Source organism: Pinus tabuliformis, chromosome 1_1, assembly GCF_031772625.1.
Source record: "Pinus tabuliformis cultivar Carrire ecotype Pingquan chromosome 1_1, CPIR1, whole genome shotgun sequence".
Lineage (NCBI taxonomy): Eukaryota > Viridiplantae > Streptophyta > Pinopsida > Pinales > Pinaceae > Pinus > Pinus tabuliformis.
In genome coordinates, this window is record NC_142297.1 from 844,244,469 (window position 1) to 844,269,826 (window position 25,358).

Sequence of the window (25,358 nt, forward strand, 5' to 3'; positions counted from 1 at the left end):
CCCCCGCGGACGATAGGCTAGAAACGAAGTTCTGAAGATTTGACCCTTGGGCTTTGGCTTCATCGCACATAATCCAACGTCATGTAATTCAACGTAATAAACGTTATGGAATTGTGGGACACTTGTTCAAGATTTTGTAAGGGGCAATGAATCTTAATAGTGTCATCACTACAAACCTCACAATAGAAATGCCTATCGGCATATATATATATATATATATATATATATATATATATATATATATATATCACACTGATTTTTTTTTTAAAATAAAGTTTTATGTTTTTTAATTTTAATTTTTTATTATTAAATTTGTGATATATATATATAGATATCACATTGATTTTTTTTTAAATAAAGTTTTATGTTGTTTAATTTTAATTTTTTGATTTTTTTTAAAATAAAGTTTTATGTTGTTTAATTTTAATTTTTTTATTATTAAATTTGTGATATATATATATATATATATATATATATATATATATATATAATGTTTATCTCATATTTAAGTATTTTTTACTTCATTGGGGTGGAAGAATGTGAAAAACTGTCTTGCATTATGGAAAAGCTTTGCAACAAACCAAATCTTGCACTTATAGCACCCCTCAGAGAAAAGTGAATATTTAATTCACTTTTACCACAATGACTTGGTAAACCATGGGCTACATGGAAATCCTAGTGGAATTTAAAATGTTAAATTATTTTAATTTTATTTGAAAGATGGTTATGGCTAGCCAAGGAATTTATCGGGAGTCACTAAGTGAAAAAAGTTTTCACTCACCAGACAGTTAGAAGATAGTTATTCCTCTCCCTAGAGATCAAAAATCTCAGTTGGGATATGGAAACCAAGCAGGGAGAGGGGAGAAAACTGAGGCAACATTGAAGTCTTGGTACCTGGTTGGAGGAGGTCAGAGTGAGGAGAATGAAGTTGTAAGCTTCTGAACTTGCAACAAGACGCTTCCAGTGAGAGTATTCCTTAGCCAATGGGTGGCCAATGGAATCCTTAAGACAAACTTGTGAGTCTGTGCATTCTTGGGCTGGACTAGTAGAGTCTTGATGCCCTGGAACAAACCTTGCTAAGTCACTGTCTCTCAATTGTTCTGGAAGTGATAAAATGGTTCAGGGGGGATGGGGGGGGGGATTTGGATGGAATTGCTAATCTCATTGGTTGGGAGGAGTGGTCTTCTCCTAACCGGCTAATCTAAACAAATAAGTATTTTGTGTGGTTAAGTTCTCTTTCAGAACAGAAAATTTCAATTGATAGTAATGTATTGGAAACCTTATAAAGACCCTGCTCTAAATTACTTGTGGTAATGGATTGATGTATCTCTTATAAATCTAGTAGAATATGAAATTGAGCAAAGGTTCTCCTGCAAGTATAGTAACATTTAGGATAAAGAATAGTACGTGCTTGTTAAAGAGTCTGTAAGTTCCTTTTTTGAAACTTTGAAATTCTAAAAGGTATGTAAATAATCACAACAGAGAATGGGTTAGCTTCCATCTATTAGATAGAAGTTTATCCTCGAAGCAATCCATATTTCCATATGAATATATCTTGATAGCTGAATTTGTTGTACAATATTATGCAAAATTTACTATAACATCAGTTGGTTGATTTTTTTTTCTTAGATCTATAATTGAGAAAATGAGGAAAACTAATAATAGTGGGCTCTGGGGATAAACTTGTATGAGAATTGGCTTAGATCCCAAGTCGAGTCAGCGAAGTCGAAAACCCAGAATCAATCCCTAACTCATTATAATAACATTTAAGAGGAAACATTACTATTCAATACAGACTATTCACATTGGTAGATATGTGCTACACTTAGAATGAAATACCAAATTGGACTTGTTAATAAACTATAAAGAAGAATGAGAAATATGTATTTAACCCCGTTAGAATAAAATTGTCACAATAAGGGAAAAAGCTTCTTGTATTAGCCACACAATCTTCTGATAATCTACGCTAGAAATGGTAAAGGCACATAATTACATATAAACCAAAGCTGAATAATAATAAGAGTTTTATCTAAAAACTGTGAAGCAGTAACACCAAAAATAAATATTGATTATACACTCTTTTGTGCGGGGCTAGAATTGAATTTATTGACTAATTAATTCTGAATAAAACACACGAGAAAGTATAAATCATAGAGAATAATACAAAGAAAATTAAATAAATAAGAAAGTATTTCCTTATCAAACGTATTGCATTATTATTATTTCTATGACTAAGCCATCCAACATTGGACCATAAACAAAGGAAACCAGGTTCTCTACAATGGGTTTTGAATAGCATGCCATATTGAGACTTAAAAAAAAAACAATAGGTATGTATATGAGACAAAACCTGATTCTATTAAATAAAACATGCGCGATAAAGAATTGTTTGGGCCAAAGGCCATAACTAGTATCAATTGAAACTATAACATTTTCATCTAAAAGTGGAAGCATAAAAAATATGTTAATTCAAGGTAAAATTAGGAGTACATTAAAAGGCTCAGGGCCGAAGGCCAGAGGGAATTCATATTGCTCAACAGTTAAACCTCGGTAGAAACTCTAGAGGAGTTTAATAACAATTCAATTTATACAATCACTAAACACTTTCCTTAATTACTACATAGGCCACTCAAGCAAATAATGCAACCCTCAATTCAAGCTATAAAGGAAAACTACGCCTGTAGTTGATGGTCGATCTAGACCCATCTAATGAGATGAAAACCTACAAAGACCTAAGAGAAGTAATTAGAAAGGGTGTCAGTACTGAAACCTTCAGTATCAGAACCTATAAACCTTGAAAGGAAGTGAAGTTGCAAGAATAATGAGCATAATAGGAACAGACAGGGTCGAACCTAGAAAGACATTTTCAGCAAAGGGCAGTTAGTACCTATTATAATGGCAAGGAAAAACTAAATGCACAAAGCAGTAAAATACGAATTAAGAATAATCCCTTGTAATATCCTCGACATAGTCGCCCTTCCTAGTTTGGAAGACAAGTCAAGTCCAAGGATTTAATTAAAGCATTCTCTCAACAAGATGAAAGAACCATTAGCAAAAACCCTAAGCTCACAAGGTCGAAGAGATATATTTACCCTGAATCGAGCAGCAAAGCAAAGAAAAATCCTAGTACACAAAAGAAAGTTGATTTTTGGCATCTCAGGCTAGTATGCATCTAATCTTGTAACAATATACCCTATCGTAACTATGGGAAACAGAGTAAAACATCCATAGAAGTTATGACAAAAAAATAAATTGAACAATAGAACATAGGTGAAAGAATTTATTTATTGCCTTTGTGAGATAACCAGAGCATTCACTAAGTTGCAGGATTGTGTTTGGCCCTTTGCAGCAGAGCTCATCTGGTGGACTGAGGTTTTGAAAATGAGCAGGGGAGGTGTTGAGGGGAGGTGCGGGGTAGTTACTCCCCAAAGAAACCGACTCAATTTGACCATCCGATTATACCCTAACCTCTCAATGGTATATCTAGTGACACTTAACCCCGCCAAAGCAATGCCACGCAACATTATAGCAGTCTAGAACTCAACCTAAGGATGGGAAGACCCATATCTTATATATGTAACATATTCACATGAGATAGTGTGCAATGGAAACTAACAATGCAACCTAAATTAATGGAGGCCACCAATATACTACTAATTATGTGACCAACTAGTAACCTAGTGCACATTGTTAGGTGTATAACCTCTTAACATAAAAACCTATGCTAGACATAAACCATTTAAACAACATTGGTAAGTTACAATACAATGTAATTATTATTTATGAATGGTAATGGATAATAACTAAAGTATAATGTTTCACGTAAAAACTTTAAAAAATGATGTAATGGGAGGATGTTACAAGTGGATACGAGCTGAAGGGTTCAACACTATGGCCTATTTAAGGGAAAATAGTAATACATTGTCTGGTGTTCCATAGAAGAAAGAATCTTGTCATGAATACATTGAAATAAATTCCATTATGCATCGAATTATTGTTGAAGTGTCCTTACCTACAAGAATCGTTATATTGGGTGCCTAAGAGAACAAACAACAATATGGAAGATTTATTTAATAACACATGACAATTAATCGTATCCTGTCACTATTAGATAGTGAGTTGGGGGAGAGAAGTTCATGATTTATGATGAACAACGATAATTCTTATAATACAAATATGTTTAAAAAATAAAATCAGGGTGTTACATGTGATTTCACCCTGGAAAGTTTGGGATTATATAAACAATGATTACATGTTTCTAGTTACAAGACCCTTCTATTAATTATGTTTCGATATATAATTTCATGAGATTAGTAACAATAAAAATGTTTAAATTAAAAATCTATTATAGATCATTAAAGAAAGAGACAGATACAAAAGGGATATATATATATATATATATATATATATATATATATATATATATATTTTTTTTTTTTTTTTTCTATATTGGTAAGTGGTACTTAATTATAGGGAAGAAATGATCTCCTCACACATATACTGGATGAGTAACTAGGAACCTGGCTGAGGTAGTGAATGGAGGGATAGAAAATAAGTATTAAAATAATCTATTCCCTATTAACAATATTTAGAACTAAATCCTATTGTGAAAATTGCTAATGTTGAAATTATTATGGAACCTGTAGGTTGAGTCTAACTAGTTATAAAGTGTTTTGAATGGGATTAAAAGACTACAAGAAGTGCATTAGAAGATATTGGAAAACCTGTAATACATAAGAACAAAACTTAAGGTACCGAGGAAACCCTATCTGGCTACATGTAATGATAATTTTGTCAAAACTGAGTGGGGTATAGAACATTTGTGATTACAAAATGAATGAGTTAATCAGAATCATCTTGAGTGATTGGTGGAAATGGTTGGAAAACTTCTACCAACTAAGCTTTAGCAAATAACATGGAGAACAATGAAAATAATGTTGAAATATTATTATGTGTATAACCTAGGAATAATATATCCTAACACAATAATACTCAACTGGTATAAATAAGGTCAGACTTCATGAGAATAAGCTAATAGGGAAATTAATAAACTGTCAGTTGAAGAGTTTCTTCATGAAGTGAGTCATAAAAGAATAGTTACAGTGGAGGGATAATGGTGCAAAATTAATAAGTCACGAGAATTATTTATTGTTTAAACTAGTAATTTGGAGGTGAAGAATGATAAACTATCATAACACCTTGCTATGAATAGAAACTAGAGTTGGGTTTAGTAAAGTGGATAGTGTATTTGGAATTTTGACTTGGAAAAGACATAGTAATGGTATTTGGGTCACTTCAAGATGGAAGCACTTTAAAACAATGTTGTTAATACTCCAAAGGTATTTTCTTATACTAAATTTAGCAAGCATTAAGTGAGTGAGGTTAGAGTTAATAACAAAACATGGAAATTATTAGGAAGGAAGTGCAATGACTCCTCAGATATAGGAAAACAACTCGGACAAATCTTAAATTCCTGTATTTGATAGACAGGGAGGGGAGTCCAAGGTTTTCATGAGTTATGGACTTGTAATGTCGAATCATGGAATGCTTTGCTAATTGGTCTAATTTATAATCACCTCGTGATTAGAAAGTTTGAATTGATTAAAAATAAGACAACTATAGAAGTTTGACTTATTAAAAATGACTGATGATTGCAATTTTGTTATTTAACAATTTGATTTGAATTGTAAATAGCAAGATAAACAAGAATAAATGCATATTAGACTCTATGAGCAATATAGTGGAGCTATGAATAATTTTTTTTATTTAACTCGACCATTGTTGGACTAATGTTTTTCTTTAAGTTTGGAAACAACATAAACTGGAAAAAGGGACTATATAGAAAATGTTTTGGGTGACTGGCTACCAAAACTATGCAAAAGGAAGTCTAGGCTATCTAGGAGGCATGACTAGCCGTTGGAATTGCGCAATGCACAATCCAGGTTAACTGCTGATTGTTGGAATTGTGCAATGTGCAATCCAAGCTGACTGCTAACTAATTGAATTGCACAATGCACAATTTCAGCTGGCAATGACTGCAGGCTCAGTGACTGCATTGCCCAGTTTTATGGGCCTGCAACCACTATCTCTCAAAATTGCGCAAAGCAGGCCCGAGGAACAACTGCTGGGCATAAATGTGCATTTATGGAGGGGAAGGCAAAGCCTTCCCTCTCATGATTGCACAATGTTGTCTTGGTGAGGCAGAGTCCGAGCCAAGGTTGCCTAGACCTGTCGATGGGCAACTGAATGCAATTGTGAAAGTGAATGCATAACAATACTGAGTGTAGGAAGAAGTAAATGATCATGCATGCAAGCAATGAACGAAGATTCAGAAAACGGAACAACATACACGCAAGAAATGAATGAAGATTCAGAAAACGGAACAACATGCTGGGTGAAGTGAGTCGCAGAATTGGCGAATGTTCGTGTAAAACAGTTTCATGCATGCGACACCAGTGAGATAGCAATGAAAACTAAAAAAATGCTAGTACAAGCTAGTATGAATGTAAAGGATAACAAGCGTTCAAAGAAGTCAAGCAAACAACACTCACACAAGTGAAAACACAAAAAGCGACAGAAATGTTCTAAAAGACAAGTTGAGACCACTTACCCATGAATAGCTGAGTTGGATGTGTTGAAGAGTCCTAGATGTGCTATGGGATTTCAGAGATCCAAGATCGATGTGAAGAAATGAGCTCTAAAGCATTGAATAAATAAGTTTGGAGCTCATGACACGCATGCCACAAATCTAGGAAAAAGCGACACTTGGAGGAAAGATTCTAAAACGATCTTTGCATGTAACCTCTAGCTTCTAAAAATAGCTCCCTAAAATATAGGGATTCTTTTTGCATGTTGCTTTTTCTATTCTGGGAAAAAGTAACCCATGCATGCAAGTAAAGTTTCCTTGGTCCAGGGTGGAACTGGTTAAACCAACTACATATGCAAGAGCCTACTCAACTGCTGGGAGAAAATGCGCATTTCTAGAAGGGAGTTGGGTTGAATGCCTAGGAGATTTGCGCAATTTCTAGGCAGAGTAGTTGACTACTGCCTAGGATTGCATAATTTCTAGGCTAAGAAACCCTGCTGGGAGGAATTGCACAATTTTCTAGATGAATCTTGACTAGAAGAATTGTGCAATTCTAGAGTATAGCAGGCTTCCAAACTAAATTGCGCAATTTCTGGAGGGAAGGCTGGTTTCCCTCCAGAATTGCACAATTTATTGAGGGAGCTAGTAAGCCTGTAGCTAGACCAAGTCCGGAGAAACAACCAGTGAGGGGAATGCATCAAGATTTGATAGACAAGCTGCCTTTCTGCAAGAAAATCACTGAAGCTTGTGTGCTTGACGAAGCAAGACATGCTGCTATGAAAGGTTGGTAGGGAGGCTCCAAAACGAAGCTAAGGAAAAATTTTGGAGGGTGGATGTAGCCACTACAACACTTGGCGACACACTGGTAGAAACCCAGTTCTTTGAATGGACCTTGTTCATTAAAATCAAGTCTAACACCTCCAGAAGTATTGTTTAGTTCTTAGTTTGTCTTGGTTTAACACTACCCTAATTGTAAGATGTAGCACCTGCCAAGCTCTTGGTCGATTGACACACATTCCAAGCCAAGGCAACACAATTGTTTCGATTTGGGTTGAGAGGTATATTGGTGCACAAGAAATATAATCATCAGAGTCTTAGTTTCATCTCTGGTGTTGCTCCATTTCTAGTAGGCCTGGATAGTACCCTGACGGAGTCACGCAGGAACACAAGCATCACTCCGCTACTGGTGAGCCTGGCCAGTACCCCGGCGGAGTTACTTGCATCACCTCTCTGCACAGGAATCCTTTCTCTTCTTTCACCTTCTTCATTTTTCATTTTTTGAAATTTTCACTTTTCATTTTTTCATTTTCACAACTGTGCATAGCACTTATTCATTTCAAAGGCAGAATAGGGATCCTGACTTATTGAGAGCAGAAGAGGTTGTTCCTTCAGAGAATTAGTTTATTAAATACCTCTGATGTTCTTGTTAAGGTTTTCCCCCTCACCTTACTCTACTTGACTGAGCTGACAAGGGTTAGCCCAAAAACAACTGACTAGAGTAGGTGACACTAGTTAGCGTGCAGGCATTGTGTTTTCACCAAGGTTCACTTCGAATAGTACGTATTTTCCTTCGATGTATCATGGACTAAAGGTAACAAGTTCATCATATAGAGGTAAGATGACAGATAACTAAGTAACGATAGCAGTAAAATACCTCTTGTACTTTACCCATCTTGTCTCAAGAGTCATACATGGTCTCATGTGAAACTAACCTACAAACAACAAGAAAATAACAACAAAGCAAAGCAGAAGTAGAAGAAAATTCGAAAGCAAAGTGAATAAGAAAACAAGAAAGAAGACAAATAAAAAAACAAAACAAGTAAGAAAACAAGCATGCAAGCAAACCAACTGAAAGCAAACACTACTCCTACTCCTAAGCTAATGGTGCATGGGCTTGATCATGTGAATTAATATTTCCAATGTAGCCACTAGTGCATTGGTTGATCCATGTTGGTGAAGGCTTGGTCTACGAGCAACCTGGTTGTGTGAACCATCAAACAAGAAAAATATAACAATGAAGACAAACACACTTCATGTTTAAAAGTGTCCATGGGACATAAGTGAGTACAAGTGCATGACAGGTGGTCCGTGGACTTGTCACAGTATTGTGCGACACTGTGTGAAGCTTTGAATCATATGCATACTCTTGATTGTGACATGCAAGAAAATGAAAGGAACACAGACAACTTGCATCATGTACGCATGCTTGCAATGTAAGATTCCTCTAATGCATGAGTGATGGGATCATGCAATTTGAGTGGAGGAAGCATGATCTGTGTGTGAGATTGATCTTCAATGCATACAGATGAGTGATGAGGAGCCTCAGGTGATTGAAAAATTTCCTGATCGGAAGTGAAACTCACCCCAAGAGGGCGAGGGCCTGACATAACCATCAGTTTGGGCTGAAGTGCCTCAACAGTCTTGGGTGTTTCGACTTCATCATCAGATAGATCATCATAAACTGGTGGCTTCGAAAAATAAACTGCGATAGAATCATGATCGTGATCGAATATGGGAGTAAATGGATCACGACAACCACGATCATAAAAATCAATGATTTCATCAGCATCCTCATGATCTGATGAATCAAACAGAGGGGTAGATGAGAAGCGAACAAATTCATCCTCTATGTTTCCGGAAAAGGAAGATGAAAGGTCAAGTGGATTTTCAATGAATAACTTATCCTCTCCATTGTCGGATGATGGACTGACATTCGGTGTGTCTTGCGAGTGATCAACAATGGGTGCATCCGTAGATGAAGATACACATGTGAAATCATGGATGGCAGGTTCACCAAAGATGTCAGGGAAGAATGGAGGAGGCTCGAATGAAAGGGAGTCATCCTTCATCGAGTGTTGATGCTCAAGCTCCCAGTCATACTCTTCATGAATGATAGCGCATGTTGGTTGTGCAACACCAACTCTGTTAGTGGCTTGTTCCTTGTTCACAAAAAATGTGGAGTCTGGAATGGAATAACACAAGACAATATCACCTGGATTATTAGCCGAGTACGAAGACAGAGGTTGTGGAACAAAATGCATGTGATAATTCGATGGACTCACAACCAAATCTACACGAAAATTAAGCGAAGTGATGTTGGGAGGATGTGACAGCTGAACAGATGTGTGAGCATGATCTCCCGCATCACTCTGCAGTGGTGGAGCTGTTTGATGAGGGGACGGTGGACAATCACTTGTGACAATGACCGTATCCATCTGTGATTGTGCAACTCCATCACTGAAGAATACTGAGCGAGGCTTGATTTCAAACTTCTTCTTGGGACGAGCATATTTCTTAACGCAATACTCAAATCGGTCCCAAAGATAGAAAAATTTCATCTGGCTCTTCGGAGCTTGAAACTACAAATCACGAAAGCATTGCCAAAAATCCATAGGCAATTCATGCAGAGCCTTCCATTGTTGTAACAGTTTTTGGTCAAGATGGTTTGGATCAAAATGATAGAAAGTTTCTTCAATGAGATCACATAAGTGCTCAAGTGAGTTCACACTGTCAGCCGATAGGCTGAACAACCATTGATGTGGAGATTCACGAGGTGTGTATGCAAGAAGCAAACTAACCTGTTCGTCAGAACATCCATCTTCCTCATGGAGCATGGAAAGAAATTCATGTAAGATCTTAGGCCATGCCACTTTGCCTTCACCATCATACGTGTATGTGGACAAGAGATCGAAAAAATCCCTCATGATGGTAACAGATTCGGAATTCAAAAAATGTCGCGAAGGGAGAAGAGTGCAAGAATCCATGATACATATGCAAAGGTTCAAAATAGGATGAGAGGACACAACTTGTCATCTGGCCCTCCTTCTAGCGCCATAAATGTTGACGGCGCTGGACCCGCAAAATGTCAAGGGACCTCCCCGGTAAGAAGTCCCAATTAGACCTCAGACTGTTTGGTGTAGGAGTACCAGTAGTGGGTTGTACGATAATGCCTTGACCCTGATTTTGCATAGAGGCAAGTAAGATAACTCTGTTGGTAGCAAGGGTGTGACATATGCAGGGAGTCAAGGAATGTGCATGAGAGGTTCTAACACACGGGGGTTGATATGAGTGTGCCCTTGGAAACCTGTGATAGCACAAAGTTAAGAAGGGAACGCACGAGAAAAGATGCACCACAACATGGAAGGCAAGTTAGCTAGCAATCCAAAGTGATGGTTAAATCAAAATCACATTTAAGAAAGATTCATACATACATACACAGAAATAGCTATACATGCATGTGTAAGAAAACAAATACATATATCATTTAGAGTAAATAGATAGCTGAAATACAATACAACATATGCATGAAATGTGTTGGCTCTTGTTATATTAAGAAGTGTAAGTTCCAGTCATACAATACATCCATGTCCAACCACTAGTTCTAACAGGGGAACGTTACAGCCATAACTGCTTGTTCCTCCAAAGAGATGTACTAGCTTTGCGTAGTGGAGAAGCCAATGCTTGTTACAATAATGTCCAAGCTCTCTCTAAGATAGTCCTATCGGAAGCTTGGCTGACCAAAAACCTTTATAATGAGTTATGAGGGACTATTTATAGCAAAGGGTGGGGTGACCTTTTACATTCCCCTTTGTGACAATTCATCTACCCTCATGACTCTTCATCTACTCTATGACTGTTACGTCTACTATCGACACTTGAACTTACACTTGACAAGAAGTTACATTACAATGCACATGTACCCATGTGAGACAAAATGAATTGAGCAAGCCTTCCTAGACATCACTATGACTCAGACAACTATTGGAAGACCAACTCTTCAACATCTTCATTGTGATTGAGTAGTGAACTGATGCCAAGATTGGTAGTCCTTGTGCTCCAAGGTGAAATCTTTCTGGAACCTGACTCTGGCCTCCATAGCATCCGGGTACACTACTCGGGTTCCTCTGTCCAACTCATCTAAGAGCATGCGCATCATTGTCTTCAATGTTTCCAGACCAACAACATACTTGTGCATGATGTCTGCATTGATGGAAAAGTCTAGGCTGGTGGCAATTCACATCAACTCGTCAAATTACGAGTCAAGCTCTAGTTGGACCTATGCCTTTGTATTCGCCTGGGTGTGAGTCCCAATAGATGGGATCACATGTGCATGCACCACAACATCCATACTCCTGAATACACGTGGATGTGAAGCCTGTAGACTAGTGATGAGCTGCGAGAGCTCTTCATAGTTCCAAATCTGACTCCGGATGTGTGCCTTCAGCTCGACCACTCTGGGCTTCATCATCTTAGGCAAGTGAAGCGAGCCTCCCTTGTATATCATCGTCCACATTTTCATGTAATCAACAACAACATGCACACTCGAGAAGATAGGTGCTCTTCTAGCACATCGTTGTTTCCATTCGTTGAGATTGATGACTGCCTTATGCACGGTACCAAACTTGGAATACAATGCTCGCATAACTGTGTCAAGGGACAATACTTCATCTAGTATTGCCTTCTTCAATTCAGCTCGGGTGGACGTTGTCACCAGCTCTCTTCCTTTCTTGGCCGTCTGTAGCTCCTTAGCCATTCACTCATGCTCAGCTATCAGAAAGCGAACACTTGAGCTAGTAGCTTCGACATATGCTCTAGTGGCATTGGCTAAGGCCACTTGATGTTTGCGCATGTCAGAAATGATCACTTGTTCCTGATACTGTGCAGGAGATGTATGATCCTCTGGATTTGACACTCTGCGAGTCTGCATAGCTCTATGTTGAGACTCGTCAAATGAGATGTTGTTCATCTCTCCTTTCGGCTGATCTCCAAGGATCTCAGTGTCTCCTTGGTTGCTTGGGACTTGTTCATCTTTTGGATGTGGTGAAGCAGGTGGGTTGACCTCTTGGTGGTGAGGCATGAGGTCGATGTCCTACTCTAGCTCCTGTTGCTCCATGTCCATATCCATTCGTTCAAGCACTCGTTCTATCTCCTTAGCGAAGTCCTACTTTTGCAATGGTTCACCCTACTCGCCTGATGCCAGCTGTTCTGATGAGTCCACTACCTGTACGGGCGTTGTTTCATCCATCTGCACATGTTGCACCCCCTGTTGTACCTGTTGCTACTGCGTTTCCCTCTCATGTTTGTGCAGCTCATGTTCCTTTTGGAGTTGTTCCTTCAACTCATGCAACTCCTTCTTTGCTTCCTCCATTTTCCATTTCTCCCTCTACCTTTGCGCGATTCGCTTATCGCGTTGTTTCCTCTTTTCCTCTATAGCGATAGTTGCTTTCTCTACAAGTGGATCTTCTCAGAACTTGCATCTTTGCTCTTCCTCCATGCGATCGACAATCTTTCTCTTGCCCTTGTCGGGCACTGGTATGTTCACCTCTACTGCTGTTGATGCTTCTAGTGCTCTCCGGGATGCTACTTCACGTTCCTTTACTAACTACTCCACAACGAAGCCGACCTGTTCATTGGGTCTGGAGGGATTGTAGAAATATCTCCATGGATCCTCCTTCACCCAATGAAATGCCCCGTGGATCCAGTTGAACTGTACTCTTATGTAGTGATCTTTCACAAGACAATGTGGGTCATACGGATTGTAATTTCGGAGGCCGAATGGATACTTCTTCATCTGCTCTGCTTCGACATCCACGTGCTTGAAATTTCAAATCTCATATAAGCGAATGCGCAACGTAAGAATGGGCCAAGGTGCTTTCTTCTTCCGGTGCAACCTAGTTGTCAATCCTGCTGAGATGTGATATGATACTTCCTACATGACGATCACGTCCAAGGCAAAATTCAGTAGAACATGAGGAGGCTTCTCCATACTGTACATCTGTATGAAAGTGCCAGATGGTGAGGCATACTAATCAGCTATGTCTATCAGTGCCTCCATTGTTGCCATCGACATGCGGGGTGGATCCTGTTCGAATATCATCTTGTAAATCGGGGTGAAAAAATGATCGGAAAACCGTGTGATAACTCCTCTGAAGCTGCATTCAGAAAACATCTTACAATAATTATTCACAACAGTCTCTGCTAGTGACCATGCCCACTTCAAGCCCAGGAACTCCTGTCGGGCACAGACTGCATCCAAGATGTAGGCAAACATGCGGACCCGTTGCATGGTGCTCCCTCTCTGGCCAGTTGGTCCAGTGTGATCACCCAGCTCTGTGGGAAGGTTTCCATAATTTCTTGGCCATATAGTCGACATGCAAATATGACCAAGTATTGATACACCTTTCACATTATCTTCGTCTTGTAGATCTGGTTGGGTGTCATCCTGAATCTAGCTGGCTCCTTTACCCAGTTCTTCAGAATATCTCTAGAGTTGGCATTGCTGCTGGGTAAGCTGAAGGGAGTCTCCATGATAGTCACGGGCTCCGACATCTGATACATCTCATCATAATCCTCTTCCCTGAAGGTTGCAATATTCATCCTGCTGACACTGCTCAAGGTCATCGTCTCGGGATCAGTGTGCGAGACGATCCAGTGTATCATGTCCGTGCATGGGAACACGAAGTATCTACATGCAATCTGGTACAAGCCGAACTTGTGGATGTTCACGTATACTTGGCGGTCTTTTAGGTCTTCCCAAAATGTGCTTGTAAATGCATCATTGGCCTCTTGCCATTTCAGTTTGATGTCCTTGTTTAGAATCAGCTTGGTATCTTCATAGATCGGTAGACTTGCGGACACTCGCTCAACCGCTGCTCCAGTTGTACTTCCATTAGTGTCCTTTGATCTTGATCTCTTCGAGGCCATTGATCATGAACTGTCAAGAGGTGGATTAACACCTTCTAGATCTGGAGACAAAGCGACATGCATGTAAATAAATCTGTCAGCAAAAACCAAAGCAAATTCGGGAACGACATAACACATACCTGGGGATTGATAGGCAAAGATTGTGTAATTTCTTCTGGGAGGCTGGGTGACTGGCTGCCAGAACTGCGCAAAAGGCAGTTTGGGTTGTCTGGGAGGCATGACTGGATGTTGGAATTGCGCACTGCGCAATCCAGGTTGACTGCTAGAATTGCATAATGCGTAATTTCAGTTGGCAATGGTTGCAAGCTCAGTGACTGCATTGCACAATTTTCTGGGCCAACAGCCACTGTCCCTTAGAATTGTGCAAAGAAGGCTCGGGGAATAGTTGCTAGGCAGAAATTCACATTTATGGAGGGGAAGGCAGAGCCTTCCCCCTTAAGGTTGTGCAATGCTGTCTTGGTGAGGAAGAGTCTGAGCCAAGGTTGCCCAGACTCGCCGACGGGCAACTGAATACAAATGCGAAAGTGAATGCATAGCGATACTGAGTGTAAGAAGAAGTAAATGATCATGCATGCAAGCAATGAATGAAGATTCAGAAAATGGAACAACATGCATGTGGGTGAAGCGAGTCATAAAATCGGCGAATGTTCGTGTAAAACAATTTCATGCTTGCGACAATAGTGAGATAACAACGAAAATTGAAATGGTGCTAGTACAAGCTAGTATGCATGTAAAAACAACAAGCATTCAAAGAAATCAAGCAAACAACACTCACACAAGCAAAAACAAAAAAAGTAACATAAATGTTGTAAAAGACAAGTTGAGACCACTTACCCGTGAATAGTTGAGATGGATGTGTCGAAGAGTCCAAGATGTACCGTGGGATGTCAAAGATCCAAGATTGATGTGAAGAAATGAGCTTTGAAGCATCAAATAAATAAGTTTGGAGCTCATGACGTGCATGCCACAAATCTAGGAAAAAACGACACTTGGAGGAAAGATTCTAAAATGATCTTTGCATGTAACCTCCAGCTGCTAAAAATAGCTCCCTAAAATCTAGGGATGCTTTTTGCATGTTGCTTTTTCTATTCCAGGAAAAAGCAGCCCATGCATGCAAGTCAAGTTTCCTTGGTCCTAGGTGGAACTGGTCAAACCAACTACACATGCAAGAGCCTGCTCAACTGCTGGGAGAAAATGTGCATTTCTGGAAGGGAGATGGGCTGACTGCCCAAGATATTTGCGCAATTTATCGGCAAAGCAGTTGAATGCTACCCAGGATTGCACAATTCTTGGGCTGAGCAACCCTGCTGGGAGGAATTGCGCAATTTTATGGATGAAGCTTGACTGGCAGAATTGCGCAATTCTAGAGCCCAGTAGGCTACCAGACATAATTGCGCAATTTCTAGAGGGAAGGCTGGTTTCCCTCCATAATTGCATAATTTCTTAAGGGATCTAGTTAGCCTGTAGCTGGACCAAGTCCGGAGAAACAACCTGTGAGGGGAATGCATCAAGCTTTAATAGATAGTGACGGTAGTCTGGGTACAGGTAGGAATGTTAATCTCCAAAATTGTGAGATTATATCTTCTACTTCCGTTTGCAGGTGTAAATGCTGGTTCAATGGGCTCTCTGTCATCCACCAATAACCTTTAGAGCTTCACTAAGTTAGCAGCCCTCCAAAAATCACAAAGTTCTGCTAAACTACCACCATACCGGACCCGACGGTAATACAAACCTTAGTTTAATAAAATTTGAAATATGCCTTCTAAAAGATCGTCAATGCTTCTCCACCATTGATCTATTCAAGATCCAACGGTCACAACACTCCCCGACTTCGAACCTGCTCCACCTCTGTCAACCGTCGATCTCACTCCACCAGATCTAATGGCTCACACGCATATCGGCTGGCTAACCTGCGCACTTTAAACCTGCCCAATAAGCGGTTTCTCTCTCTCTCCTCTCTGCTACGTGTCACGATGTGTATGGAATTGGAACCAATCAGAAAATACCGCTTACGGCCTTTCTTCCGCCTGAAATCCACTTGTGGTTTCTCCAACCCGCTTCGGCTTGTTAACTGTTGGTTAACTTCCGCGCCCGAACACCGTTGATCTGCCTCGACCGAGATCTAACAGTCCAAATTAAATCTTCATGCGCTGCATCCGTGGTCTTCCTCCACTGATCTCGACTGTCCGCTCCACACTCAGAATTCACGAGAAACTCAGTTAAAAAGAAAACACGGAATTTAACACAGTCAACACAATTTCATTCCATCTCTCAGAATACCAATTAACCCTTGAATTTCACAATAAACATAGAGGTTTCGAAGGAGATTATCCTTCGGGATTTGACAGGGAATTTATCATTCACATACACAGAAACTAAATTTTCCCAATTTACTAGATTCGCTCCAGGAAAGCCAAATTTCTTCAACAGTCAAAATCCCTTTACAATAGTGTGAAAATTACATAAGTACTGGTTCATCCTAACAACTAGATCCTAATTCAAAGGCTAAAATTTATTAACCCTATCTATCCTGCAAGAATTCTCCTCGATAATCTCCACTATAGCTAACTAACTAAAACTTATTACATCATGATCAAATCCTATATTCTAGCTCTATGCTTAACTAGAAAAACATGGAAATTGATGGCTAAAGGATCCCACTCCTTTGCTTGTAATATTTTTGTATTTTTGGAATAATTCTTTGAATTTGTCTTCAAGCCTTATGCTCCTGCATCAGACTCCCGAGGACAAAATTCTTCATGGGCTCCTGTCCATGAGCTCTTCTACAGAACTACCCAATTTCTGTAGCATGTTTTCTGTTACCCAAGTAGCTTCAGCAATTGGCTGATCCTTCCATTTGACCAAATACTGAAAGTACTCCTGTCCTCTGGTTTTCTTGAACACTTTCTTGTCTAAAATCCTTTCTGGCTGTAATTCCTTTGCTGTAGGTAACTGTTTTACCCAGTCAATTTCTTGTGTCTCTTGGTCTTCTTCTGTATCATTTGCAATTTCACCTTCATACTTGTACAAATCAACAACATTGAAAATTGGAGATATTCCAACATCATGGGGTAATTCAATTTCATATGCATTTGCAGAAAATTTCCTCAATACTCTGCATGGTCCAATTTTCTTGAACTTCAATTTGTTATACTCCCTCTTTGGAAATCTTTCCTTCCTTAGGTGTGCTAAAACCAAATCCCCAACTTCAAAGTTCACTTCTCTTCTTCTCATGTCTGCTCTATTTTTGTACTTGATGTTGCTATCTTGTAGTTGTTGTTTCACTTGTTCATGTATTGCTTGTATTTCTGAAGAAAAATCTTCTCCCTCTGCACTTCTCATCTCATCTTTTCCCAAGTTTCTTAACTCAGACACTCCTCTTGGATGCATTCCATAAACTATGTGGAATGGACTCTGCCCTGTACTCCTGTTAGGTGAGTCATTATATGCATATTCAACCTGTGCCAATACTTTATCCCACTGCTTTGGATTTTCTCCAGTAAGACTCCTTAAAATATTACCCAAACTCATGTTCACAACGTCAGTCTGTCCATCAGTTTGTGGATTATAGGCAGAACTGAAACTCAGTTTAGTTCCCAACCTTTTCCATAGTGTCCTCCAGAAATGTCCAACAAATTTGGAATCCCTGTCTGAGACAATACTCTTAGGCAACCCATGCAATCTTACAATCTCCTTGAAAAACAAATTAGCAATGTGAGTAGCATCACTAGTTTTATAACATTGAATAAGATGTTCCATTTTTGAAAATCTGTCCACTACAACAAAAATTGAATCATTTCCTCTTTGAGTCTTTGGTAAGCCCAAAACAAAATCCATACTTACCATATCCCAAGGCCTATCTGGAATTGGTAATGGAACATACAAACCTGTGTTTTGGCCTTTTCCCTTTGCATATTGACAGACTTTGCAAATTTTCACATACTTTTCTACTTCAGATCTCATTTTCGGCTAGAAATAAAATCTGTTCAACTACTCATAAGTCTTATCTATACCAAAATGTCCCGCAAGTCCACCACTATGTTTCTCTTTGATTAAGTTCTCCCTCATAGAACAATTTGGTATGCACAGCTTATTTCTCTTAAACCACAATCCATCTTGTAAGAAATAATCCAACCATTTATTCCTATCAATCAAAACAAGATTCTTATAAGTTTCAAATGCCTCTTTAAAATCTAAATCTGTCTCATAAAATTCTTTAAGAAAATCAAAACCCAACACTTGAATTTGACTCTCTTGAAATAATATATTTCTCCTACTTAAAGCATCTGCAACTTTGTTTGATTGGCCATTTATATGATTCAAGACAAAATGGAAACCCTGAAGATACTCTACCCATTTGGTATGTTTCTGGTTAAGCTTTGGCTATTGCATAATATATTGCAATGCATGGTTATCTGAATAAAGTATGAACTCTTTTGACATTAGATAATGTCTCCACTTCTTTAATGATTGCACAACTGCATAAAACTCTTTATCACAAGAAGAATACTTATTCTTTGAATCATTTAGATTTTCATTAAAATAAGCTATATGTCCGTCTTCCTAACTTAAAACACCTCCGATAGCTTCTCCACTGGCATCACATTTCACATGGAAATGTTTACTAAAATTAGGTAGAACGAAAATAGGTTTTTCAGTGAACTTCTTATTCAACAGCTAAAAATTATTTTATGCTTCAACAGTCCATCTAAATGGTTGTTTATCCTTCTTTATAGTCTCAACAATAGGAGCATTGATCTTACTAAAATTCTTTATGAATTTCCTATAAAAACTAGCAAGACCATGAAAACTTCTTACCTCAAAAAATACTTTTTGGTGAAGGCCACTTCATGATTGCCTTGATCTTCTTTGGATCCATCTTCAACCCTTCAACGGAAATAAAAAAACCCAAATACACTATTTCCTCTTTCACGAATGAACATTTCTTCAAATTCAACAATAATTTCTCTTGCTGTAACCTTTGTAAGACATAATTCAGATGTCTCATGTGTTCCTCCTTAGACCTGTTGTAAACTAATATATCATTCAGATGTATTACAAATTTACCAATAAACTCCTTAAGAACTTCATTCATGAGTCTCATAAACGTACTTGGTGCATTTTACAACCCAAAAGGCATTACTCTCCATTCATACAATCCTTCATTTGTCTTAAAAGCTGTTTTCCACTCATCCCCTTCTCTTATCCTTATTTGATGATACCCACTCTTCAGATCTAATTTTGTAAAATACTTTGCTCCACTCAAACAATCCATCAAATCTTCAATTCGAGTTAAAGGAAATCTGCACCTGATTGTGATTTTATTGATGGCTCTTGAATTAGTACACATTCTCCAGCATCCATCTTTCTTTGGGCTCAACAATGTTGGTACTGCACAAGGACTCAAACTTTCTATGATCAGTCTTTTGTCAAGCAGTTCCTGAACCTGCTTTCTAACCTATTCATTTTCTGTGGGAGTCATTCTGTAAGCTGCTTTGTTTGGTAGATTTGCTCCAAGAATCAAATCTATATGATGGCTAATTCTTCTAATGGGTGGTAACTCATTAGGAAAATCATCAATAATGATATCACAATAGTTGTCCAACATTTCTTGAATTTCAATGGGTAAATCAAAAACTTTAGTGGAAGTCATTATTACTTTGGGCTTGCAAATTACAACAAAATTTACCTCATTTTCTTCAATCTGCTGTAAGTATTCTTTTCCTCCTAGTAATAGAGTTTTTGGATCAGTCTTCTTTCCTGATGCATCCTCTTCTTCCATAGGCAGCAATGTATGATTTCCACCATCTTTACCAAAATTTTAGGTGTTTCTTTTCCCATCATGCATATCTCCTCTATCATATTGCCAAGGTCTCCCAAGAAATATGTGACACACATCCATAGGCATCACATCACATAAAATGTTATCCTTATATTTGCCCAACTGCAACTCCACTTCACACTGTTCATTCACTAACAACTGAAGTCCCTTTTGTAACCATGAAACCTTGTAAGGTGTTGGATGTCTCATTGTCTTCAACTTCAATTTCTCTACCACTTCTGTAGAGACCAAATTATCAGTGCTGCCACTATCAATGATCATCTGACAACATTTCCCTTGAACCTTACACACCGTTCTAAACAAAGTCTTCCTTTGTGATGGCTCAACTATATCCTTTGTTGGCTTGAGAAAAACTTTATTGACTACCAAAGATTCTCCTCTCTTTGGTACATCTTCTTCTTTTGTCACTGCTGCTACTTCTTCCTCAACTTGCGCAACCATTGCATTCCTATGATTTGTTCCTACATTCTATGGGCACTCAAAATCTCTGTGTCCCAGTTTGTTACACCTGTAACATCTTAATTCTCTTCCTCTGCCTCTGCCTCCTCTTCCTCTAGAAAAACTCCCTCTACCACCTGCATCACCTCCTGTGGTTGCATGTTGGGTTGAGTTGCTGCTAGCTCCATCTATAGGTGTTGTAGATCTTCCTCTACCACCTTGACTTCCTTTTCCCTAGAAATTACCTCTTCCTCTAGCAGACTGCTTCCTCATGAGTATTTCTTTAGCCTTCAGTACCACCTGATAAGCTTCTTCTACTGTTTTAGGAGACAGTATACTTGTCTCATCTTGAATATCCATCCTAGGACCATTCACATATCTAGCCACCTTCTCATCTGTATCCTGAGTTTGTCCAGCTCTTATACTTACCTTATAGAATTCCTTTGTATATTCTCTCACTGTCATAGACCTCTGTCTAAGATTCTGCATCTGTCTGAACAAGGTTTGCTGATAATTACTTGGTAGAAACTTACCTCTTAGCTTTGCTACCATCCTATTCCAATTTCTGATTGGTTGCTTGCCAAGACTCTTTCTTTCTTCCTGCACTCCATCCCACCAAAGTGCTGCATGTCCTTTTAGCTCGGTGATAGCAAACTTTACTTTCTTATCATCTTTTGTTTCTTCATAATCAAAGAATTTCTCCATGCCATTAATCCAGTCTATCAATTCTTCTGGATTCAATCCTCCTGCATATATTGAAACCTTAGTTTTTGGCCTAGCTGTGGATCTCAACACTGATTGGAAGAATCTCATCTCAGGAGTAACTGCTATAGTTTCCTCCTCTTCTTCAGTTTCAACCTCAGGCTCACTAACATCTCCATCATCTATATTTCTCCCTGTTGTTAATGCTTCTAATCTAGCTTGCATCTGTTGCATAGCTTCCATCACCTCAACATTTGCAACTGGTCGTCCTCTTCTACCACGTCCTCATCCTCTTCCAACTTTGAAAGCCATATTGGATTTCCTTCTCTTGCTTCTGAGATTCAATTCAGTGTCAACAAGTTGCTCTGATACCACTAATGATGGCAGTCTGGGTACAGGCAAGAGTGTTAATCTCCCAAATTGTGAGATTATATCTTCTACTTCCATTTGCGGGTGTAAATGCTGGTTCAATGGGCTCTCTATCATCCACCGATAACCTTTAGAGCTTCGCTAAGTTAGCAACCCTCCAAAAGTCACAGAGTTCCGCTAAACTACCACCATACCGGACCCGATGGTAATACAAACCTTAGTTTAATAAAATTTGAAATCTGCCTTCTAAAAGCTCGTCGACGCTTCTCCACTGTTGATCTATTCAAGATCCAATGGTCACAACACTCCCCGACTTCGAACCTGCTCCACCTCTGCTCCACTTCCGATTGGAATTCTCCATCTGGTTCCACTTGCAATATAGACCAATCAATCACACAATCAACATCTTTAAAATACTTCTTAAGTAATAACACATGTAAAATGTCATGGAATTTCACTATCGGAGGCAGTGCAAGTCGATAGGCTACCGACCCAACCCTCTCAATGATACCGAAGGGTCCACAAAACTACGTTACCAACTTGGCACATGTTCCAATTCGTAAGGAGCTCTTCTTTTGTTTGATGCAGAAGTACACTTGTTACCCAACCTGGAACTCCTTGAACAAACTGTTCCAATCTGCATAACTCTTTTGCCTATCTTGTGCTGCCTTTAAGTTCTTCTTGATCACTTGCATTTCTTATTCCATGTCCGCCAGCATGTTTGGTCCAATCAACGCCCTTTTAACCGGATCACTCCAACTGATAGGAGTATTGCAAATCCACCCATACAATGCACAAACAGACTCATCCTCAAAGATTCTTGATACCCATTGTTGTACGCAGACTCTACCAACAGAAGATAATCTTCCCACTTTCGCTGCTTATGCATCACATACATCCTCCACACGTCCTCCAATATCCTGTTGACCTTCTCTGTTTGTCCATCTGTCTGTGGATGATAAGCTGTGCTAAAGGCCAACTCTGCGCCCAAACTTGAAAATAAATCCTTCCAAAACTTGGAAGTGAACTTTGCATCCCTATTTGACACAATCTTCTTAGGAACACCATGCAATCTGACCACATGTCGGATGAATACCTATGCTACATCACTAGCTGAGAATATAGACTTCACTGGAATGAAGTGTGTAACCTTTGTTAACATGTCCACAAAAACCATGATGGAATCACGTTGTCTCACTGTCTTCGACAACCCTATGATGAAGTCCATGTAAATGACCTCCCATTTCCATTCTAGAATTGTGATCGGCTGTAGCAGTCCACCTAGATGTTTACACTCTGCCTTCACTCACTAACAATCAAAACACCTAGCCACAAACTCTGCTACATCCATCTTCGGATTCAGTCAATAATAATATCTCTTCACTATTGTCAGTCTCTTCTGATAACCTGGGTGACCTGAGTATGGTTTTAGATGAAACTCTCTCAAGATCACCTCCTTGATCTTACTACTATTTGGCACATATATCCTGTCTATGAATCTAACCAGCTCATCCACTATAAGGCAATAATCGACATCCTATGCACCTGCACCTGTACTATGACCTGTACTTGTACTTGTACCAGCACCCTGCTACAACCTATGCATAATCTCCATATACCTAACATCCCGTTGACCTGCCGTAAGATCCTATCCTATAAGTCTGTCCCATATGAGCTCATAGATGCCAAGTGATTTACCTGTACCCACTTGCTAAGAGAATCTTTCACCCTATTCTCTTTATCTTTGATGTACCTGATCTCGAAATCAAAGTCACTGATCATGGCCAACCATTTAGCCTGCCTAGCATTCAAATTCAGCTAGTCAAACAAATACCTCAACCTAATATGATCACTCATCAATACAAACCTCATGCCAAGAAGATAGTGCCTCCACATCTTCAATTCATGTATAATCACTGCCAACTAAATATCATGTGTGGGGTAGTTCTGTTCATGCCCATTCAATTTCCACGACTCATAGCATACCACCTGTCCATCCTGCATAAGGACTCCACCAAGTCCTTTCTAGCAAGCATCTGTACATACTACAAATTCCTTTTCTGGATTTGCAATTTGTAGCACTGGTGCATGTGTCAAAAACTGATTAAGATGCTCAAAACTATCCTCACACTCCTCTGTCCATTCAAACTTCTTACCTTTCCTCTACAAGGATGTGATAGGATAAGAAATTTGCGAGAAGTTCCTAATGAGCCTCCTATAATAGCCCACCAAAACCATAAAATATCTCACTTTATCCACATTATTCGGAGCTATCCATCCCATGATGGCTCTTATCTTTTTTGGATATACTGCAATGCACTCCTTGGAGACAACATGCCTCAAGTAGTGTACCTCATTCTGAAAGAAATTTCACTTGCTGAGCTTAGCATACAACTGATTCTCTCACAAAAACCTCAACACTGCTGCCAAATGTTGGACATGCTCTTCCTCATTTTTAGGATATCAATATATCATAAATGAACACAATAATAAACTTATACAAATACGGATGCAACACACTATTCATCAAGCACATAAATGTAGCCGGAGCATTAACTAATTAATTGTCTTGTAAATGTCCTCCCCTTTGATGTGAACCTGATGGTATCCATATGTCAAGTCAATCTTCGAGAACACTACTTCTCCCTTCACTTGATTGAACAAGTCATTGGTCCTTGACAACGGGTACCTGTTCTTGATAGTAACTTTGTTTAGCTGCTTGTAGTCAATGCATAATCTGAGAGTACCATCTTTCTTCTTCACAAACAAGACTGGCGCTCCAAGGTGATAAATTTGGTCGAATGTATACCTTGTCCAACATTTCCTTCAAATGCAACTTTAACTCAACCAACTTAGGTGTGCTCTACATCTTGTAAGGTGCTTTCTATGTTGTAGCTACCCTTAACACTAACTGAATAGAAAAGTCTACCTCACTGTTAGGTGGGAACTCTGTAATGTCCTCAAGAAATACATCCTGAAACTACTGCAAAACTGGGTACCCACTCAACATGTCTACATCCTCAACCTCATTACCCTTATCACTAGAAATGTGTACTGCAAATAACATACACCCTTTCCTATGACTACGATTTTCTTGCATAGCTATCACCATCTTAACTGATGTGGCTTTCTTCTCACCCTACAAGACTCTTGGTTCCCCATTATCATCAACAGACTTAATGGATTTGTCATAACAGTCTACCTTGGTTCTATGTAGATACAACCAATCCATGCCCAACAACATACTATATGATCCCAATGGTAATACATTTAAATGTGGTGCGATATGCATACCATTCAAGTCAAATGCACAAGCTCTTACCCAGTAATGAACTCGCTTCTTGGTACCTCTAGCCAACTGCAATAACCAAGACTCTACATGCAATTCCTTACTCAAACCACACTTATCCACCAAGTCAAGTTTAACATAGCTATAATTAGATCCAGGGTCAATCAAAATAGAAATAACTTGATCAAAAATCTTACTGTCCATCTCAATGATAGATGCGTGGTGTTCTGCTTGTCTGTTGTCCACTGCTGCATAGATATGAGGAATGCTCTACCCTACATCCCCAACAATTTGTGCCTCCTATGCACTATATATTTGGGGCGTACCACCCTGATTCTGTGGACAATCTCTCTTAAGGTGTTCCTTGCCACATGTCCAACACTCCAACCAAATTGTACTAACACCTATATGTTGCTGTTGTGATGCAT